The sequence below is a fragment of the Aulostomus chinensis genome, chromosome 1 (assembly GCF_037954235.1).
Source record: "Aulostomus chinensis isolate RoL2024-O1b breed Wild chromosome 1, RoL_Achi_v1.0, whole genome shotgun sequence".
In the NCBI taxonomy this organism is placed as follows: domain Eukaryota; kingdom Metazoa; phylum Chordata; class Actinopteri; order Syngnathiformes; family Aulostomidae; genus Aulostomus; species Aulostomus chinensis.
Window position 1 is genome coordinate 27,149,143 of NC_141320.1, and position 18,941 is coordinate 27,168,083.

The following is an 18,941-nucleotide window of genomic DNA, read 5'->3' on the forward strand; positions in this document are numbered from 1 at the left end:
CCCTCTTCCCTGGTTTCATTTGAGCTGAAGCCACCAAAAGTCACACCAATGGTTGATGTCAGTGAGAGGACTGATTCTGACATTTTCAGCCATCCAGAAGTTACAGAGCTGAAACACAAGACCCCAAAGCCCCTTCCATGTTTGTTGCCAGAGATATCGTAGTCATGACTGTGCACCTCCTTTATGAAGAAAAACAAAACAACTACTGCTTTGGGGCTTGTGTTCAGGGGTATTATATTATATTATTATATTATATTATGTGTGTAAAGTTTGGTGGATGTAGCCGGATGGGCCGGTGTGAGCAGGCATTTCAAAATATATATTTCTGGTAAAAACGCAGAAACAGCAGTTAGTTTGTTTTTGTGTTAAAATGAGAAACAGACCCATCCAGTTGTAGTGCCACCACTCAGCGGCCGCCTTGCAGTCAGAAGCCATGAAGAATGTTGCCCAGTAAGAGGAAGGAGAAAGGAGGAGCCGAAAAAGAGAGACTCCGGAAAAGAAAAGCAGCCGAATTTCCAAAACTCGACGCGTTCTTCCAGGGCTGGACTGGGAAGAAGAGACGTCAGGTGTTGGAACGTGTAGTGGAAGAAGAAGGTCTCTGAGTAGTGAAAGAGTATCACTCTTTTAACATGGTTACTGTCTTCCATGTAGAATACTGCACTTTATTTTAATTTTTGAAACTTCAAAATGTGCGCATACATCCTCTGGTATGGCGTGTGCTTACACATATCGTGTAAATAACCATGGAGGGCTGCCAGGGATGAGAAATGCCAGGGCCATTTTTTGGTCCCAGTCCAGCCCTGCTTCTTAACCTGCTCACGGTGTCCTGTCAGCTGTCTTCCCTCAAGGAGGTGGCCAGTCTTGCTCTGGAGCAGTTTCAAAAATAGGCCTCAGCACACTGCCTCTGTGCCATGCCTCTCTCATGCTCCTCTACTCTTTGGTGCACATGCCTCCAGTCTGTCAGGCCTCTAATGAAGACACTTGGATCACTGGGCTTGCTAAAAGCAGGGCAAACAAAACAAAACAAAGCATGACGTTGACCACAATAAGTCAGCCATTTCCACGTCGTGCCGTCCGTTCTAACGAAGAGCCTCTGGACGACAGGGTTTATGGAATCTTGTTGAGGATGAAACTTTAAAAAATCAGTCCTCTGTGTGGAAGAGGACTTCCACCATTGGCACCATTGATGGTGCCAGGAGGCCTAAAAACACAAAACACCAATTCAATCCAGGACCTTGGAGCCTGAACTGAAACTCCATCACACGGTGGCTCTGCTGGGGCTCCCACAGGTGAGTGAGGCTGAGCTCCAGTCTGCTCTGAGGAGGCAGCAGACATCTGCACCACTCAGAGGTTTGGTTGGTGTCTTTGACAAAATCCCAACAAACTAAAATCCTGTTGAAGCAGGAAGATCTAGTTGAACTCTCATCCACGTCACATGACCAAGAAAACCTCCTCTTTCATTCAGACCAGAACAGACAAACATAGAAACATTGTTTCAGCTTCTGATCAAACAATAACATGTTCTTGTTTGTTTGTCATGTTCTATTAATCAGACTGATGATCTCTGGATGTTCTAGGAGGGGGGTCTGTTTCTGATGAAGCCTGTTTGGTCTGGGGGGGTTAAGATGGTGGGGCTGTTTCAGTTCTAGTGCTGAAGGCTTTCACCATGACAGTCAGACTCTCCTCTGTCCTTCATGGTCCCTCAAATGTGCAGTGTGGACCTCACACACTGAATTTAGCCTGAAAACTCTTCAGGAAAAGCAGTGACTCAGAGTCTCTGTGGCGCAATCGGTCAGCGCGCTCGGCTGTTAACCGAGAGGCTGGTGGTTCGAGCCCACCCAGGGACGATGAACAGGCTCTACTGGTGCTTAGGAGTCGCTGTGTTAATGATCTGAATGTGGACGGACAGACTGACCCTCCACAGTAGACACCTGTGACTGATCTCTTGATGAGAAGTGTTAAATTTAGTCGTCGTGTGTCATGCAGTGTTGAGGAGGCCTGCTGGCTGTGGGTAAAGTGGGGGCTCAGAGTTTGTGGAGTCGGCTCTGGAGTGAAGGGGGTCACTGTTTGGTTCTCAGATGCTCCAGCTCAGGTTAGCGAGGTGGTGGAGAAATGAGTGAGAGCTCTGCCAGCTGGAGCCTCTTGGGTCCCGGGAGGCTTCACTCCTGGAGGTGGAAATGATGAGGAGTTTTAAAATCTGCTCCTCTTTCACGCTGACTTGTTTTCTAGGGTTCCCTCTTTTATTCTCCTGGAGATCAAGAGGATCCTGCCATGTTTGTCCAGGAGACCCACAGCACAACAGTCAGTGAATGGGGATGCAGGCAGGCTTTTAATGGGGGTCATTTGAAGTCCCAAGTCCAGTTGGAGCAGAGGGTGGAGTTTGATTCTCCAGGAGTTTTTGTTGTTGTTTTTTTCACCAGTTTCTTTTGGTTTGGAGGAAATCATTCCAGGTGTTTGAAAGAAGGTGAGAGCAACTTTGGAAAATGTTCAACTGGTGTTTTTAAATGTCTTTGCACCAACAAATGGTGGACAGGACAGCTTTTGAGACATTTTAATGCCACTGTTCAACAGTGAATCTGCTGGTTTCCTGTTTTTAGGAGCTGATGGGAGCTGCACAGAGAAGCTCTTTGAGACAGGAACCATTCAGAGCTCCATCCTGCTTCTTCCAGCAGGATCCACAGATCCACCAACACACCAGCTGTTTGATGAGTGGAGGCTTTTGACCAGGATTCCTAGACAGCACAGCTGGACTCACTCAACAGCTAACTTGTTAGCACCGACTAGACAGGAGCGCTTCTATGGTTTTACTCAGTGGTTCAATGTTTTTAAGAGATGTCCCATTCAGCCTGTGGGTTTGAGTGATCACTCTTCAGTCTCCTGTTCTGTTTTATTAAAATATTAATTTAAAAGCTCCTGAGAGAGAGAGAGAGAGAGAGGGAGAGAGAGATAGAGGGAGGGAGACAGGGAGAGAGAGGGGGAGACAGGGAGAGAGAGGGGGGAGGGAGAGAGAGGATCAAACTGATCTCAAACTTGACTTCAAAATTCTCTGATTATAATCATTTTTACTCCTTGATAGATTCATCACTACAGTGTCATAGAGGGTCCATTACTATTGCAGTATATTAAAGAATATAAGAACGAGGTTACCATTCATGTAAATATAATATTTCATGTATTGCAGTATATTTTCAAAGATATAACACTTTAATTTTTTTTAATAAGAGAGACTTTAATGTCTGTCTTTGATCTCTAACTCTGACTCTGATGTCATTGGTGGTGACTGAACTCTACCCCCTGACAGACTGAAGGCTCCTATTGGTGATGTCATCATAAATACATGAAGGTCTTGTTTCAATGGTATAACATTAAAGCTCATCTTAGTAAAACAATGAAGTTACCTGAACTAAATTCTTGAAAAAATGACTGTCACTGACTTAAATAAATCAAATCTACTTCAAAGTTCCTTCTGTTGTCATAAGTCAGCCATTTTAAGTGTACTTGTAGTTCCAGAACATTCCAAGTGGAGATGATATGAATCATTTTGTTAGATGAACTCAGTTCCTCTGCTTTGATGTTGGTGGACTGAGGGGAGTTTGCCTGAACCTGCTTGGACCTGCTGGCTCCTGCTCAGTCCCTCACTCAGCCTCACTCAGCCTCAGCAGCACCGCTCCACTGAGGACTGATTCAGGTTCCTAGCAACCAAATAGGAGGAGAGCTGAACCTTCTTGCTGGGAGGCCACAGTGCTGACCACTGCACCATTGTGTCCCCTGAAAATGCCACCACCTTGTTGGGATTTTCTGTAAAAGCAAGCACACATGAACATAGCAGCTTCTTCACAGGCCTGGTGGCGCAATGGATAACGCGTCTGACTACGGATCAGAAGATTCTAGGTTCAACTCCTGGCCAGCTCGCTTTGAACTTTATACTGAGAAGATGAAGTGAGAACCACTGATCAAAGTCCCTGAAGTCCTCCCAGGTTTCCTCCTTGTCTGCTGGAAACATGAACACATGAATGATCCTGCTTCCTCTCATGTTCAGCTGCACTTGACAGTGACAGCAGGAGAGCAAAAATCCCAGTGTGTCATCAACATTTCCTGTCAAATCAATGATAGAAGCTGTTGAGTTTCTGGATCAGAACAAGGAGAAAGGAGCCCCAATGAAAGAGTGATGTATGTGTGAATGAGGGGACATTGTTCAGTCCACAGACCTGAGCACCGCTGCTCTGACTACCAGGTTACCTCCTGGTTATCAGGGTGAAGTCATGGTGAGGTGGTCAGTTGTTCCTTGTGTTTTATTCCAGAGGCTTGGGAGTCAAACACTGAGCCACAGGCTCCTCCCAACATGTGCAACACTGCCAGTGACCTCTGCTTCAGTGGAACGGTGGTGGAAGGGTCAACATTGAACTGTTGTATGATATTATGACATGAAAATTGTAGCAGAGATCTGGGAGCAGGGCTAAATACATGAAAGTGTTGCCATGAACAGGTTGTGCATTTCTGTAGGTCCAAACACATCCTGGAGTCCACCAATGCCAGTGGAGACCTTGAGGGCTCCTGCTCCAGTGCTGCCAGTGAAAAATGACTGACAATCCATTGTCTCCTGGTGAGTCCTGCTGTGTTGGTAGGACGATCGAATCACTGTGGGAGCAAGAGACAGTGACTGAACTGTAGCCCACCATCCATCCATCCATCCATCCATCCATCCATTCATCCATCCATTCATCCATCCATCCATTCATTCATTCATCCATTCATTCATTCATCCATCCATTCATCCATTCATTCATCCATCCATCCATCCATCCATCCATCCATTCATCCATCCATTCATCCATCCATGCATCCATCCATTCATTCATTCATCCATTCATCCATCCATTCATCCATCCATCCATCCATCCATCCGTCCACCATCCATCCATCCATCCACCATCCATCCATCCATTCATTCATCCATCCATCCATCCATTCATTCATCCATCCATCCATCCATCATCCATCCATCCATTCATTCATTCATCCATCCATTCATCCATCCACCATCCATCCATCCATTCATTCATCCATCCATCCATCCATTCATTCATCCATCCATCCATCCATCATCCATCCATCCATTCATTCATTCATCCATCCATTCATCCATCCATTCATTCATCCATCCATGCATCCATCCATCCGTCCACCATCCATCCATCCATCCATCCATCCACCATCCATCCATTCATTCATCCATCCATCCATCCATTCATTCATCCATCCATCCATCATCCATCCATCCATCCATCCATTCATCCATCCAACCATTTTCTTCCACTTATCCTGTTCAGGGTTGTGGGGGGGGGGGTCCTGTCTCAGCAGCTTTCAGCATGAAGGGGGGTTCACCCTGGAGGGTCACCAGTCCATCACAGGGCCACCACATAGAGACAGACACCGTTCACCCTCACAGTGCCACCTAGAGTCAGTTTAGAGGGTCAATCAGCCTCGTCCTCATTCTCATGTCTTTGGACTGAAAAACTTTCACACCTGAAGAGTGAAGCTTTGATCAAAGTTAATTTGACAGCACAGCAGAAAATCCTAGTCTATCACTGACATTTCCTGTCAATCAATGATAGAAGCTGTTGAATTTCTGGATCAGAACAAGGAGAAAGGAGCCCCAATGAAAGAGTGATGGTTCTTGATTCTGATTTTGTTCTTCACTCCTACACCAGAGAGTGAAAGTGTGGGCTGGCTGGGAGCAACTGCCTGCTTCAGAGTGGGAGGAGCCTCAGGACTTTCCAGTGAGAGCTGCAAACTTCCACCAGCGCCCAGTGCCAGCAGGTCTACATGATGGAGCTGAGAAGAACACAACAACACCAGAGCACTGGAGAGGAGCACAACACTTCTTTGCTTCCGTGCCTCTCTCATGTCTGTCTGTCCATCTGGAGCTGGGGGGAGGAGCTTCACATGTTTTTCTTTTTTTAAAAAGGGAATGACATGACTTCCTCTCTGTGTTAGAATATGAACGACTAAAAATGTTCATCCCCAGTTTAAAGTTAGAATTAAATTCAAAGTAGAAAAATCTTCCCTCTTCAATCCTGTCACTCAGTGTTGTAAACTGTTTCAAACAAATTCTACTGTTCAACAGTTCAAGTGTTTCTAATGAAGCTGAATGTTCTCCTCTACTTTCCTCAGTTGTGTTTCTTTCATGTTCTCCTGAGATCAAAGACAGAATTCTAGCTACTGTCAAAGCCCTGATGACATCATCAGGAATTCTGACTTTGATCTGGAGCCTCTTGCTTTAATCTGAATTTGATCTGACGAATGTTTTAGTTTAGGTTGCATGATACCGACCACCTCATTTCTCCTGATGGACTGGTGACCTGTCCAGGGTGAACCCTGCCTCTTGAACAATGTCACCTGGGATCATTCAGGTGACATTGTTCACCCCCCCCCCCCCCGTGACCCTTAAAGGATAAGAATAGAAAGTGGATGGAGGGATGGACTCAACACTGAAATCAGCTGATCTGATCCACATTCTAATGTTTCCTGTCCCTCTTTAGGAGTCAGTGAGAATAGTAGTGTATATAATAATGTATATCCAACCTTGTAGTATCTTTCCAAAGCTTTTAGTATTTCTTCTTGTTTCTACTTGTAGTTTTAGTGTCTGGATCTTTTCTTTTGATATCCTGCTGTCTGCTCTTTGCTTTTGGAGCTTCCTTCAACAACTACCAGGCCTCCTGGGTACTGTAGGAAACATGGTCAAGTTCTTCTGACTTCTCCAGGAACGTTCTGCTCTCATTGGTCGGTCTTCATTTTGACTCCTCCCACTGCCACAATGACCAGCCTTTATACTCTTGGTGACTGGGGCCCTGGTTGCTGCAGGCCTCAACACCAGCCTGTGGTTGTGAGCAGGGCAGAACAGAACTGACAGTATCTCCCATGCAGGACCTGGGTCAGCACCTGGTGCCAGCTGGGGCACCGCTTTAACCTGGACCCCTAGAAGATCTTCTCCAGGAACTCGTCTTTTTCAGTCGAAACAGCGTGAAATGTCAAGTAAAGAATTAAAATTATTTAATTCACAATGAAGCCTCTGTCAAAAAACAGAGGAACAACTGACTACCTCCCCATTGACTTCACTCTGATCACCAGGAGGTAACCTGGCAGTCAGAGCAGCGATGGTCAGGTCTGTGGACTCAGAAGAGGGCTCTTCTTTTGGTCACAGGTTTGAAGACCTCAGTGGAAGAGAAAGGAGAGGCAGTGAGAGACCTGCCACACCTCTCCAGTGACCTGGGACATGATGGCAGTGGTGGGATTTGAACCCACGCCTCCTCAGAGGACTGGAACCTTAATCCAGCACCTTAGACCGCTCGGCCACACTACCTCACTGTGCTGCTCTCTGAGTTGGTCTGCTAAAGGCATGTTGAAGAGGAAGTAACATCATGATATCAAACTTATTCTGAAGAGGGACCCTTTCCCTCCACGGTCACAGGAAGTGACAACAGCGCCGCTAGAAGCAGGAAAGAAATGGTAAAAGGACTCAGTTTGTACAGAGCCTTTCTACCTCAGCAGCACTCAAGGAGCTGAACAATGTCCTCTCATTCACACACACTCACACACTGATGCTGAAGGCTGCCATGCAAGGAGCCAACCTACTCATCAGAAGTATTTAGGGGTTCAGTATCTTACTCAAGGACACTTTGACATGGTCACTGGAGAAAGTGAGGATCAAACCAGCCACCCTTTGGTTGCCAGACGGCCACACTACTCCTGAGTCATGTGACCTGGATAAGATGGTGAACTACAGCTGATCGCCACGCTAGCAAACCCCTTTTGTTTGGTTTGGTTGTTGTTTAGTGACTGTGGATGAGTACACAGGAGAAGTTGAGCATAAATTTGTGTTCCCTGTTCACTTGAATATCTGCAGGAGTGTGAGGTGGAAATAATACTTGGAGGAGAATGAGAGTTCAGTCTCAGCGCTATGACCTGTGCTGACACTAAAACATGTCAGCCCACAGAACAAAGATGGCAGTCCTCTGGGAAAGCAGGTACACCACACATACATGAAGAAACCCTACAGGAAACAAATATGTTGCCAGAGACTTTTACTCTGTTTTTGTTGTTTACCCAAGTACAGGATTGGAGGGAGACTGATGGTCGCTGTTTGGGTTTTTGGAAAACAAGGAGGCTGTGGGTTCAAGCTGGATTCTCAGAGACTATTTCCCCAACCTCTACATTGGCATCTACACTGTCATCTAGTCATGTGACTGAAGTCATCCAGTCACGTGACTGAAGTCATCCAGTCATGTCAGTGATGTCACTTGGCAGGACTGTCATTGCCGTCTCATTCTAGAAAAGAATCCAGACTCCACCTGTGGCTCCATGATAACTGATGGACCTCTGGTTGCAGGCTGGACGATGATGTTTGGGCTTGAAGGAAAACTCCTTGTCCAAATTCCATTGTGTTCAAATTTAAAGTCCCACAATAAGAAGTAGCTGAATCTGACAGGTGGAGGTTTGGAACTACAAGATGGTGATGTTTTCTTGACTTGATGCTCTGACTGTCAGATGCAGCAGCAGAAGAAGCTGTCATCCACCCTGAGTGGCTATGATTGGAGCTTTTGCCTCCCAAGGTTGTCTGGTTCCAGGTGACATTTTTAAATTCCAGTCCCCAACTTTGGCTGTTCTGAAACTCTTCTCCTGAATCACTCCTGAGCTGCAGCAAGAACAAATACCAGTGCCAACCAGATCAACTTCATGGCTGCTAACAGCCTCAGACACTTGACTTCCATCAATCTGGAGCCAAGAAGGCCCTCACCTGTGGTTCTCCTCCAGGAGGGTCCAGGTTCTGCCATTGTGGCTCCTGGTGCCACTGCCAGAGAGCCTCAGCTGCACACTGCAACATTTCAACAGGAGATTGACATTCCTTCAAATGTCCTGACATCTGATTCCAATGGTTCTGTTCCATATTTATATTTTAAAATGAATCACACAATGAAAGCTGCCTCAGCTGCTTTAAGAGAGAGAACAAGCTAAGAGATCTGAAACCAGTAAAATATGCTTTTCTGTGTGCAAACTAGTGAGGGGCATGGAAGGATATTTTACCACCAATACAGAACCCAGACTTTAGTCATGTGATGAGATGGAGTCTCTGATTATGAAGTTAATGGACAAAATGTGACTTGAAAGAAAACACATTTCATCAGCAGACTTTGATCCAACATTGAAGTTAGAGTTTGGTGGCTGCTCCATGTTGGAGGAAACCAGGCGATGTTGGACCGTCACAGGGAAGCTCCTTTGCCTCCTCTGCTGCCAGTTCAACCACTCACTCCCCTCAGTGGAGAGCAGCTTCAGCCGGGTTTGGAATGTACCATTGTGGATGCATAGGAATGTGGAGAAAATGTCCTTTGTCAGAAGTGGGATTCGAACCCACGCCTCCAGGAGAGACTGCGACCTGAACGCAGTGCCTCAACCATCCTGACAGAAACTTAGATGCAGACTGAATTAATTCACTGACAAAGCAGAATTTTTTCCACAGGAGCTACTGGCTCCTTAGTTGTTGCATTTATTGTTAACATTAAACACACAGTCTGAGTTCATGGCAGTAAGAAATGAACCAGAACATTAGAACCACATTGCATCTCTTGATCAGTTTGTTACATGGGACACATTCCAGACAGGAAGGTCCCACCAAGACTTGAACTGGGATCACTGGATCCAGAGTCCAGAGTGCTCACCCTTCCACCATGGAACCAAACACAAGGACGAAGTTCCTCTAAATACCACTTGACATCACCTGCAATCAACCTGTTGCTATTTGGAGGTTCATCTTGCTCTTGTTCCAGACTACACTGGCAAAAGGATCATGAACCACAAGGAAATCAAGGAACTCCAGATTGATTCAGGACTTTCTAACTCCATCGTATGACCTGGGAGCAAAGACTGGCCAGGCCTTCCTTAATTTATCAGTTAATTACTGCTTCAACAAACATGCCACTTAATTAAGTTACCAGAATTTCTCTCATTGAAAAACCCACCAGCCTGATTTCTTGACATGACATGAAAAATTCTCCAAGAACCCACAGTTGGGTGGAAAGATACCAGGTTAACCAGGAGGAGTCCTGTTCCTGAACCATGGATGGAACAAAGTCCACTGGAAAACTCAGCAGTTCCTGAGTGCCAGATCCATCCGGGAGCTTGGGTCTCCCCTTGACTGTGGTGATCCATGAGATCAAGGAGGACAGAGGAAAGAAGGATCCTGTTGGAGATCTCCTCCCTTCTTCCTCCACTTCACTACTACTTGGATGTCAGGAATATGAGGTACTTTACTCAAATGAGGTATTAGGAGTTTCCTGTTTGACAAGAAGGAAGTCAGAGGTTCATACCTCACTTGTTGGTGGTGCCCTCAACCTGCTGAGAGCATCACTTACTTCTCTACAGAGAAACATGGCAGCTCTGCTGAAGGCTGCAGGAAACCTGCTGGGACTGAGACTTGGACTCAGGTCACTGGATTCAAAGTCCAGGGTGCAAACAGGTCCACCAGGGCATCTGTGCTTTACTTACCGTGTAAGAAGGACCACAGTGGTCATCTGGTTTTAATTTAAACAACAAATACGGTTTGAAAACTTTGAGACAGAGACACAGGGCTCTTATTTGAAGGGCCATGGGATGAGAAATATCCCAGACCTCTGAGATCAGAGCGCTCACTTTGATCTCAGGGTCCTGACTTTGGGGGTTCTTCCTTTGGTCTTCAAATACTTGTGGTTTTTATTGGTAGAACTTTCAACTTGCATGCAAAAAGAGAATCACAGTCAATGTAAACCCAGCAGACAGTGTTTATTTCTAATAAATCAGACAATCACACAAATGAGAATGAAAGGAAAAAACAATAAAATGTTTTAAAATCCTTCTCCACTCTAAAGCTTTTTAAAGTTCATTTGAAGGTTCAAAGGTGGAGGTGAGGAGGTCACCCTGATCCTCCCTGTCGTCACTGCCAGGATTCTTTCTTCTGGTGCTGTGGTTCTTCTGATGAAGGGGGCGTGATGTTTGCTGTCTCAGGCTCCACCAAATGTCCTCTTTAGGACGCCACAATGTGGCCTCTTCACTGCTCCATCTTCCCTGCATCGGAGACACCACGGTTCCTCCTGGTGCCGACCCCATCGTCCTTCTACCCAATGGTGCGGCCATGGATCCTCAGAGGACGCTGGGATCCTTCTTCTCATCAGAGCCACTTTTTTTCCTGGAGGGAACAACAGGAGCTTTGTTGTAATGTTTTGCTCTGTGTTTCCTGCTCAGAGCATCAGGATCTGTGACGCCATCTTGTGGTAGGGGGTCATCATCTTGTTGTGTGGTAGTGGATTCATTGATCTGCTGTTTCAACACATTCAAGTTCATTATCCTACAAGTCAAAGTACATTTGGTGTGGAGTTTTAGTTTCTGGCCTCAATCATAACGTGTGCCTTTCTTCTTCATGAACATTTCTCAGCTTTGTAAGTTTATTCTAGTTTTTCTTCCTCACTTTTCTATTCCATTGTTGTTGAAGATTCTACTGCAGGTTGGAGTTCCCTGTTGACTGAAGCAGAAACAGGAACAACAAGCTGGAGGCTGTCAGAGCTCCAAGTTGGGCCGCTGATATTAAAGTAGGAGATGAACACATCCAGGTTAGCATCCCTCTCAGAAGCTGCTACTTTAGCTCTTCAGGATACAGCAGCCTAGCATAGCTTCATCTGGCCAGTTAGTGGCCCACTTTGATGTCTGGGATATCAGGTTCAAGGTTCTTCACAGCTCTGAATGAAGGCTTTCTAAAGTGTTAACCAGTACTCCAGTTGTAAAAAACAATCAGGGGGATGGTAGATTTTGATGTTTAGGAACAGATCATTTGTGCTGATGACAGCCCATCAGGTGAGAGACCAACAGTGTACCCTTACTCCTCTCAAACAACAAGCATGCTATGGATATTACCTGTCTGCTACTCCTGTCATTGATCTTGACCAAGCCCCCAGGCTGACACTGCTACCACTGCTCCTACATAGTTAGAGTCAAATGCAGAGGACATTTTCCCACCGGGTGCAAGTGCAACTTCATACTCATGCTACCTATAAATCTGGGAATTCATCTATATTTTGAAACAAAACGTTTTCAAGTCAAGTCCATTTTAATGAAAGTGCAAGAGCAAAAGAATGAAACAAATGTACTGTGGCAGGATAGCGCTACACTCCCCACCGTGAGGGGCAGTGTGGAAGACGATGGTGAGTGGTCACCTAGAAGTAGACCTGGTCCGACCCTTCTCCATCCTTTCCACTTCCTCTCCCTCCTTTACAGAGAAGACAGCCGTGCGTGGTGGCGTCTCGCTGGTCAGCAGATTTGTTACAAACAAAGGTATGCATGCTTGCTCTGCTCCATTATTCAGTGTCCTGGGCCCCGTGTTTACTCCGGTTTTGCTCCGTCCAGCGGTGTGGTGTTACCGGGAGCTGGGCTGTCTCCATCAGGCCGGTGTGTGCGTGGTGCCCTTTCTGTGGGTAAGACGCGTAGTTGTCTGCCTTTCATATCAAGCTGCCGATGGTCTGTGGTGTTCTGATTATCCTCTCCCGGCCATCGTTTGTGTAGTCTGGGCTGCGGGCTTCCTCCTCCTGCCTCGTCTGACGCCACGATTCTGCTCTCCGGTAGGAAATGTTTATTCTTAGCTTTTGTTATTCTGTAATGCCCTTCATCCACATTTTAATTAGGTTAACTTGTTTATTTTGCAGTGCGCAGCCGTCAATTGCTGCTGTGAGCCTCGCTGCTGTTTTGGTTCTTCCTCTTCTCCTCTTCTTCAGTCTGGATTCTTGCTGATTCGGCTCATAACGGCGCTGATCCCAGTAACGGCGGTTAAAGCCGTGCACTACGGCCTTTATAAGAGCCTCAACGTGGGCCAAGAGAGGGCATCCCGACCCTCATCGGCGCTGAGCCATCCCCCTTGGAGACTGGTTTTAATTAGAGGGGCAGACATTTCCTTAATTACTTGAGTTTATTCCTTTTCTATTTGTTATTCCTTTCTTTGAATTATTATTGTTAGTTTTTGTGGGTTACATTTGATTTATTGTTTAAAACCCTTATTATTATTATTGTTATTATTATTATAATTATTATTATTATTATTATTATTATAGCCTTCTGCTCCCCATTTTGATCATTTGGATTTAAAATAGTTTCTGTTGGGTTATTTGTGGTAGCGATATTTAGTTCGTGTGTGAGGGTTGCCTTGATTTCATGTTTTTAATGGTGTTCTTTTCTTTTCTTTGACAGGTGTTGAGGGCCCAGAGCAGCAGCGGTCCCCCTGGTGGTGGTTCCTTATTCATGTTTTTTTGGTTTGCTGTGTCACGGGTGCAGTGTAGTTTTTTTGGATCCCTCCCCTTTTCGTCATCGCTGTCGTGGTAAGCCCCAGCCCTGTCCCCTTTTCCTTTTGGTAATTCCTCTTGCACTCCTTATTATATCCATTGGTATTCATTTAGTCTGTTGCTCATTTTAAACTATTTTTCGAATAAAAGTATTTTATAATTGGAAATCACGATCCTTTCCTGTTGTGTCTCTTGAACTGTGTGCCTTTGTTCAAGTGGAAGCCCGGTCATTTTGAAATTTTGTTTATATCCTGGGGTGAAAGCCCCCAGGTGGCGTTGTTGGCAACTGTTCCCCACCGCTCGCCTTGCCACACTACGAACCTTAAAATAATGCGACAGTGATGTCAGAAGAATTGCTAATGAACACAAAATAATGCTACAGTGATGTAGTAAGAGTTGGTAATGAACTCAAAACGATGCTAACAGCAATGTAGTGATAGTTGCTAATAAACTCAGTGACGCTTACAGTAATGTAGTAAGTGTTGCTACTAACCTCAATTTAATGCTATAGTGATGTCATAAGAATTGCTAATAAACTCAAAATGATGCTAACAGTAATGTAGTGATAGTTGCTAATGAACTCAAAGTGATGCTGACAGTAATGTAGTAAGTGTTTCGAAATACTTCAAAGTGATGCTGACAGTCATGTAGTAAGAGTTGCTACGAACCTTAAAATAATGCGACAGTGATGTCAGAAGAATTGGTAATGATCTCAAACTGATGCTAAATGTAATGTAGTGATAGTTGCTAATAAATTCAGTGAGGCTTACAGTAATGTAGTAAGAGTTTCAAATAACCTCAAAGTGATGCTGACAATCATGTAGTAAGAGTTGCTTCGAACCTCAAAATAATGCGACAGTGATGTCAGAAGAATTGCTAATGATCTCAAAATGATGCGACAGTGATGTAGTAAGAATTGCTAATTAACTCAGTGATGCTTACAGTAATGTAGTAAGTGTTTCGAACAACCTCAGAGTGATGCTGACAGTCATGTAGTAAAAGTAGCAACGAACCTAAAAATAATGCGACAGTAGTGTAGTAAAAGTTGCTACGAACCTCAAAATATTGCGACAGTGATGTCGGAAGAATTGCTAATGAACTCAAAATGATGCTAACAGTAATGTAGTGATAGTTGCTAATCAACTCAGTGATGCTTACAGTAATGTAGTGATAGTTGCTAATCAACTCAGTGATGCTTACAGTAATGTAGTGATAGTTGCTAATAAACTCAGTGATGATTACAGTAATGTAGTAAGAGTTTCGAACAACCTCAAAATGATGCTGACAGTAATGTAGTAAGAGTTGCTACGAACATCAAAATAATGCGACAGTGATGTCAGAAGAATTGCTAATGATCTCAAAATGATGCGACAGTGATGTAGTAAGAATTGCTAATGAACTCAAAATGATGCTAACAGTAATGGAGTGAAAGTTTCGAATAACCTCAAAGTGATGCTTACAGTCATGTAGTAAGAGTTGCTACGAACCTAAAAATAATGCGACAGTAATGTAGTAAAAGTTGCTACGAACCTCAAAATATTGCGACAGTGTTGTCGGAAGAAATGCTAATGAACTCAAAATGATGCTAACAGTAATGGAGTGATAGTTGCTATTCAACTCACTGATGCTTACAGTAATGTAGGAAGTGTTTCGAACAACCTCAAAGTGATGCTGACAGTCATGTCGTAAGAGTTGCTACTAACCTCAATTTAATGCAACAGCGATGTCGTAAGAATTGCTAATTAACTCAAAATGATGCGAACAGTAATGTAGTGATAGTTGCTAATAAACTCAAAGTGATGCTGACAGTCATGTAGTAAGAGTTGCTACGAACCTCAAAATAATGCGACAGTGATGTCAGAAGAATTGCTAAAGATCTCACAATGATGCAACAGTGATTAAGTAAGAATTGCGAATGAACTCAAAATGATGCTTCCAGTAATGGAGTGAACGTTTCGAATAACCTCAAAGTGATGCTGAAAGTCATGTAGTAAGAGTTGCTAAGAACCTCAAAATAATGCGACAGTGATGTCGTAAGAATTGCAAAATAACTCAAAATGATGCGAACAGTAATGTAGTGATAGTTGCTAATAAACTCAAAGTGATGCTGACAGTAATGTAGTAAGAGTTGCTACGAACCTCAAAATATTGCGACAGTAATGTCGGAAGAATTGCTAATGAACTCAAGATGATGCTAACAGTAATGTAGTGATAGTTGCTAATCAACTCAGTGATGCGTAAAGTAATGTAGTAAGTGTTTCGAACAGCCTCAAAGTGATACTGACAGTCATGTAGTAAGAGTTGCTAATGAACTAAATTTAATGCTACAGTGATGTCATAAGAATTGCTAATGAACTCAAAATGATGCTAACAGTAATGTAGTGATAGTTGCTAATAAACTCAAAGTGATACTGACAGTAATGTAGTAAGAGTTGCTACGAACCTTTAAATAATGCAACAATAATGTAGTAAGAGTTGCTACGATCCTCAAAATAATGTGACAGTGATGTCAGATGAATTGCTAATGATCTCAAAATGATGCAACAGTGATGTAGTAAGAATTGCTAAGGAACTCAAAATGATGCTAACAGTAATGGAGTGAAAGTTTTGAATAACCTAAAAGTGATGCTGACAGTAATGTAGTAAGAGTTGCTACGAACCTCAAAATCATGCGACAGTGATGTCAGAAGAATTGCTAAAGATCTCAAAATGATGCTACAGTGATTTAGTAAGAATTGCTAATGAACTCAAAATGATGCTAACAGTAATGGAGTGAAAGTTTTGAATAACCTCAAAGTGATGCTGACAGTAATGTAGTGATAGTTTCTAATCAACTCAGTGATGCTTACAGTCATGTACTAAGAGTTGCTACGAACCTCAAAATAATGCCACAGTAATGTAGTAAAAGTTGCTACGAACCTCAAAATAATGCTACAGTGATGTCAGAAGAACTGCTAAAGATCTCAAAATGATGCAACAATGATTTAGTAAGAACTGCAACTGAACTCAAAATGATGCTAACAGTAATGGAGTGAACGTTTCGAACAACCTCAAAGTGATGCTGACAGCAATGTAGTAAGAGTTGCTACGAACCTCAAAATCATGCGACAGTGATGTCAGAAGAATTGCTAAAGATCTCAAAATGATGCGACAGTGATTTAGTAAGAATTGCTAATGAACTCAAAATGATGCTAACAGTAATGGAGTGAAAGTTTCAAATAACCTCAAAGTGATGCTGACAGTCATGTCGTAAGAGTTGCTGTGAACCTAAAAAATAATGCGACAGTGATGTCGGAAGAATTGCTAATGAACTCAAAATGATGCTAACATTAATGGAGTGAAAGTTGCTAATAAACTCAAAGTGATGCTGACAGTAATGTAGTAAGAGTTGCTACGAACCTTTAAATAATGCAACAGTCATGTAGCAAGAGTTAATACAAACCTCAAAATATTGCGACAGTGATGTCGGAAGAATTGCTAATGATCTCAAAATGATGCGACCGTGATGTCGTAAGAATTGCTAATGAACTCAAGATGATGCTAACAGTAATGCAGTGATAGTTGCTAATCAACTCAGTGATGCTTACAGTAATGTAGTAAGTGTTTCGAACAACCTCAAAGTGATGCTGACAGTCATGTAGTAAGAGTTGCTACAAACCTCAAAATAATGCGACAGTGATGTCAGAAGAATTGCTAAAGATCTCAAAATGATGCGACAGTGATTTAGTCAGAATTGCTAATAAACTCAAAATGATGCTAACATTAATGGAGTGAAAGTTTCGAATAACCTCAAAGTGATGCTGAAAGTCATGTGGTAAGAGTTGCTACGAACCTTTAAATAATGCAACAGTCATGTAGTAAGAGTTAATACGAACCTCAAAATATTGCGACAGTGATGTCAGAAGAATTGCTAATGATCTCAAAATGATGCGACAGTGACGTAGTAAGAATTGCTAATGAACTCAAAAGGGTGCTAAAAGTAATGGAGTGAAAGTTTCGAAAAACCTCAAAGCGATGCTGACAGTCATGTGGTTTGAGTTGCGAGTAAATAAAAAATGATGCTGACAGTGATGTCGTAAGAATTGCTATTGAACTCAAAACGATGCTAACAGTAATGTAGTGATAGTTGTTAATCAACTCAGTCATGCTTACAGTAATGTAGTAAGAGTTTCTACGAACCTCGAAATAATGCGACAGTGATGTCGGAAGAATTGCTAATGATCTCAAAATGATGCGACAGTAATGTAGTAAAAGTTGCTACGAACCTCAAAATATTGCGACAGTGTTGTCGGAAGAATTGCGAATGAACTCAAAATGATGCTAACAGTAATGTAGTGATAGTAGCTAATCAACTCAGTGATGCTTACAGTAATGTAGTAAGTGTTTCGAACAACCTCAAAGTGATGCTGACAGTCATGTAGTAAGAGTTGCAAATGAACCCAATTTTACGGTACAGTGATGTCGTAAGAATTGCTAATGAACTCAAAATGATGCTAACACTAATGTAGTGATAGTTGCTAATCAACTCAGTGATGCTTACAGTAATGTAGTAAGTGTTTCGAACAACCTCAAAGTGATGCTGAGAGTCATGTCGCAAGAGTTGCTACGAACCTCAAAATAATGCGACAGTGATGTCAGAAGAATTGCTAAAGATCTCAAAATGATGCGACAGTGATTAAGTAAGAATGGCTAATGAACTCAATTTAATGCTACAGTGATGTCGTAAGAATTGCTAATGAACTCAAAATGATGCCAACAGTAATGTAGTGATAGTTGCTAATCAACTCAGTGATGCTTACAGTCATGTAGTAAGAGTTTCATAAAACTTCAAAGTGATGCTGACAGTCATGTAGTAAGAGTTGCAAATGAACTCAATTTAATGCTACAGTGATGTCGTAAGAATTGCTAATTATCTCAAAATGATGCGACAGTGATGTAGTAAGAATTGCTAATGATCTCAAAATAATGTGACAGTGATGCAGCAAGAATTGGTAATGAAGTCAAAATGATGCTAACAGTAATGGAGTGAAAGGTTCGAATAACCTCAAAGTGATGCTGACAGTCATGTAATAAGAGTTGCTACGAACCTTAAAATAATGCAACAGTAATGTAGTAAAAGTTGCAACTAAGCCCCAAAATAATGCGACAGTGATGTCGGAAGAATTGCGAATGAACTCAAAATGATGCTAACAGTAATGGAGTGAAATTTTCGAACAACCTCAAAGTGAGGCTGACAGTCATGTAGTAAGTGTTGCTACGGACCTCAAAATAATGCGACAGTAATGTAGTAATTGTTGCTACGAATATCAAAATAATGCCACAGTGATTTCAGAAGAATTGGTAATGATCTCAAAATGATGCGACAGTGATGTGGTGATAGTTGCTAATAAACTTCGTGATGCCTACAGTAATGTAGTAAGTGTTTCGAACAACCTCAAAGTGATGCTGACAGTATTGTAGTAAGAGCTATGAACCTCCAAATAATGCGACAGTGATGTCAGAAGAATTGCTAATGATCTCAAAATGATGCGACAGTGTTGTAATGAGGGTTGCTATTTACCTAAGAAATGATGCTACAGTGATGTG

General features: G+C 43.0%; 1 long non-coding RNA gene and 3 other non-coding genes across 4 annotated transcripts in view; 3 read left to right on the top strand and 1 right to left on the bottom strand.

The window, feature by feature from the left end:
• The first annotated feature begins 1,773 nt into the window (after positions 1-1,773).
• Positions 1,774-1,847, top strand: trnan-guu (transfer RNA asparagine (anticodon GUU)). Its single transcript has one exon. It is a non-coding gene; the product is annotated as a tRNA-Asn (tRNA).
• A 1,992-nt stretch (positions 1,848-3,839) lies between these two features.
• trnar-acg (transfer RNA arginine (anticodon ACG)) lies at positions 3,840-3,912 on the top strand. The gene has a single exon. It is a non-coding gene; the product is annotated as a tRNA-Arg (tRNA).
• Positions 3,913-7,280: 3,368 nt separating this feature from the next.
• trnal-aag (transfer RNA leucine (anticodon AAG)) lies at positions 7,281-7,363 on the bottom strand. Its single transcript has one exon. It is a non-coding gene; the product is annotated as a tRNA-Leu (tRNA).
• Positions 7,364-12,285: 4,922 nt separating this feature from the next.
• The window catches only part of LOC147271013 (uncharacterized), a 42,551-nt gene continuing 35,895 nt past the window's right edge, over positions 12,286-18,941 (top strand). Inside the window, exons 1-4 of the long non-coding RNA XR_015115733.1 lie at positions 12,286-12,357; positions 12,430-12,497; positions 12,586-12,641; positions 12,726-13,391. This is a non-coding gene — a long non-coding RNA (uncharacterized LOC147271013). The remainder of the gene's footprint in view (positions 12,358-12,429; positions 12,498-12,585; positions 12,642-12,725; positions 13,392-18,941) is intronic.